The sequence below is a fragment of the Ovis canadensis genome, chromosome 5, assembly GCF_042477335.2.
Source record: "Ovis canadensis isolate MfBH-ARS-UI-01 breed Bighorn chromosome 5, ARS-UI_OviCan_v2, whole genome shotgun sequence".
NCBI lineage: Eukaryota > Metazoa > Chordata > Mammalia > Artiodactyla > Bovidae > Ovis > Ovis canadensis.
In genome coordinates, this window is record NC_091249.1 from 114,001,799 (window position 1) to 114,005,711 (window position 3,913).

At 38.4% G+C, this 3,913-nt stretch overlaps 1 pseudogene; it reads right to left on the minus strand.

Annotated features, from left to right (window-relative positions):
• Positions 1–1,965: 1,965 nt before the first annotated feature.
• LOC138441866 (elongation factor 1-alpha 1 pseudogene) lies at positions 1,966–3,352 on the minus strand (annotated as a pseudogene).
• Between the last annotated feature and the right edge of the window lie 561 nt (positions 3,353–3,913).

Sequence of the window (3,913 nt, forward strand, 5' to 3'; positions counted from 1 at the left end):
TCAAGTTACTTAATGGAAAATTTGTTTAAATGTTTGTAAAACCTTTTAGATTTCTTAAATGTATAGCCCAAGAAAAATGCAATAGTGTATTACTATTTCACAGAATGTATTAACTCTAAAACATAAAAATACATTTCTACTTTCAAAACTAATTATCAGTGGAAACTGGAACCTTTCAAAGGCATTTCATGCGACTTTACTCTTTTTGAAATATATATAATTTTCTAAATAGCAACAGAAACATTTTAGAAAAACTAATTGACTATGTTTAAGTTTTTAAATTCATTTTCATTTTCAAGTTTCATAAAAGTACAAGCATTATATCAAAGTACTTGAAATTTGGATGCAAATAACCCCGTTAAAGTAAAAATATTTCACAGCAACAATATCAGTTATAGTGGTTTCAAAGATAAAATAGGAAACATTAGTGAGTCTATATCATTTGTAATGATACATTTCAAACATTTGTTTATAACAGCTGAACATGGCAAACAGTTTAAATATCCATTAATAAGAGCATGAATAAACTATAGCATATTCAAAAATGAAATGGTATTCAGAAATTTTTAAAAAGCACAAACTACTGCATAGAGTAACACTCCCCAAAGTGTAATATTAAGCAAGACAGGTGAAATCTGCCCCGCCCCCAGCATATATTCTATTCCATCTGCATAATTTCTAGAACAGGCTAAACCAATGTACTGTAGTAGAAATATGAAAAGGGTTTATTTGTGGAGAAGGAAAATTGACTCGAAAAGGGCATAGGATAAATTTCTATAGTTTTTTTGCATGCAGCTTGCACAGGTGCACCCAATTATCAAAAGCCATCTCATGGAACACCCAAGACCTTGCCATATGAACACCTATGTTAATTGCAGGCTAACTGAATCTTATTTTTTTTTAAAGAGTACCACTTGATACATTTTTACAAACTAAATAGTGTGACCAGCATCTAGATGAAGAAAACTAAGCATTGCCAACACACCAGAAACCCTTCTCATATTTCCTCAAAGTCACTGATGACAAAAGTTTAATTTTATTTCCTTTTGAAGAATATTTATAGCAGGTTAAAATTCTGTAAGTGGAGTCATACAATGCATATTCATTTGTGTCTAGTTTCTTTCCTGCAACATTATGATTCATATTTTACGAAGTTATGTGCTTTTAAATTTCTGTTTCATAATATTCCATTGTTGATGTTATCACAATTTATCCATTCCATTGTTTTATGACTATATATATATATATATATATATATATAGCTTCCCGCATCTGTTTAAGCCTCACATTTTAAAATAACTACTTAATATTATAAAGGTGAATGCACAGCCTGATAACTGGGGATCTAAATGACATAGATTTACTCATTATGTATGTAACAAAATTTTATATGCATCAGGAGCTTTTAGACTATAGAATCTGACCTTACAAACTAGCTTACATAGAAAACATAGTTACTCTTTACTCATGTGTCCTAACCTAGAAAGTGTTGCACCAATGCTTTTTAAGATGTTCTTAAAACAGATGAGTTCTCAACACAAGCTTAACAAATCTGAAGCACCACCCTAGAAATACAAACCCATGAATAGAAAAATTGTTTTACCAGAAACAGGTTATGAGCAACTCTTACCAAAGTAGTACTACTGGGAGTTACAGTGTTGACCCAAAGAAGACACTGGTTTCTCATTAAGCTTTTCATTAATGGGTCTCAAATTCTGTGACAGATTTTTGGTCAAGTTGTTTTCCTTAAAAAGTACTGATTTTAAGAACTAATAACTTAAACTGCCACACACAAAATATATGGTCCTCAAAGATTCTCCTTTCCTTCTGAAGGTTTTATGATGCATTGTTATTATTAACCAGTCTTTTGCTATTAAACTTAAATGGCCCATTGAGACAAACAGTTCTGAGACCGTTCTTCCACCACTGACTAAGACTTGGGGTGGCAGGTATTGGGGATAACATTCATCCAGCCTTCTGAGCGTTCTGGGCAGACTTGGTGACCTCCCCAGCTCCAGCTGCCTTCTTGCCCACTGCTTTGATGACACCCACAGCGACCGTCTGTCTCATGTCACACACAGCAAAACGGCCCAGGGGAGGAAGTCAGAGAAGCTCTCAACACACATGGGCTTGCCAGGAATCATATCAACGACGGCAGCATTGCCGGATTTCAAGGATTTAGGGCCGTCTTCCAGCTTTTTCCAGAACAATGATCAATCTTCCCCTTCAGCTCAGGAAATTTGCAAGCAATGTGAGCTGTGTGACAGTCCAGCACAGGTGCATATCCTGCACTAGATGGTTCAAAATAAACAGCTGAGCTGTGAAGCCAGCGGCTTCCATTGGTGGGTCATTTTTGCTGTCACCAGCCATGTTGCCATGATGAACATCTTTGACAGACACGTTCTTGACATGGAAGCCCACATTGTCCCCAAGAAGGGCTTCACTCAGTGCTTCATGGTGCATTTCTGAAGACTTCACTTCAGTTGTTACATTGACTGGAGCAAAGGTGACCACCATGCCAGGTTTGAGAACATCAGTCTCCATGTGACCCACAGGGACAGTACCAATACCACCAATTTTATAGACATCCTCGAGGCGCAAACGCAGGGTCTATCAGTTGGGTGAGTTGGTGGCAGGATGCACTCCAGAGCTTCAAGTAGGGTGGTCCATGGGCACCCTGGACGGTGCCATCCTTACGGGTGACTTTCCACCCCTTGAACCATGATGGCCTGTTAGCACTTGGCTCCGGCATGTTGTCACCATTCCAGGCAGAAATTGGCATAAAAGCTACTGTGTCGGGGCTGTGGCCAATTTTCTTAATGTAGGCGCTGACTTCCTTAACAATTTCCTCGTGTCTCTTCTGGATGTAGGGTGGCTCCGTGGAATCCATTTTAACTCCAACAATTAGTTGTTTCACACCCAGAGTGCAAGCCAGAAGGGCGTGTTCACAGGTCTGCCCACTCTAGGAGATGCCAGCTTCAAATTCACCAGCACCAGCAGCAACAGTCAGAACAGCACAGTAAGCCTGGGAGGCGCCTGTAACCACGTTTTTGATGAAGCCTCTGTGTCCGGGGACATCAGTGATGGTAACACAGCACTTGCTGGTCTCAGATTTTCACAGGGAGAGAGAGCAATGGTGATACCATGCACGGTCAGCTTTCAGTTTGTCCAAGACCCAGACGTACTTGAAGGAGCCCTTCCACCTCAGCAGCCTCCTTCTTGAATGTTTCCACTCTTCTCTTATCAATCCCGCCGCATTTGTAGACCAGATGGCCAGTCACGGTAGACCTCCCTGAATCTACGTGCCCAATGAAGACACAACAGTGTTGATGGGGGTCTTTTCCTTTTCCATTTTTGGTTAGGTTTAATGGTGGTTTTCAAGACACTTGTGTCCTGGTGGCAAATCCGTTGTGAAAGAGTTTTACGACTCTTTGATTATCCACTTTTCTAGAGTTCTTTCCAGTGTTTTGTTCCCTTTTCTATTAAAATATATATCCTTTATTTATTGTTGTTCTGTGGGAGTCTTTTTAAAAATGTCTTGGACATTAGTTTTTTCAGCTTTTTACTTTTTCCACTGTCTTCTAACATTGTGGTTGTCTTTTCTGTCTCTCAGTTGTTCCTTTGGGTGATCAAATTTTATTAATTTTAATTAATTTTATAGCTTGTGCTTTTTGTATCCTTCTTTATGCAGTCTTTTCCTACTTCAAGGTTGTGAATATATTCTACTGTTAATCTCTCACACTCAGATCTTCAGTGCATCTAGAAGTGATTTTTGTATATAATGTAATGTAGGGATCAAGATACATTTTTTCAGATATGGAGATATAAAGTAATCGATTACCCTTTACTTAAAAGCCACCTTTTTACACCCCTAGTGTCTCCTTTGTCATTATCAGATGAGTGTGCAAGTGTG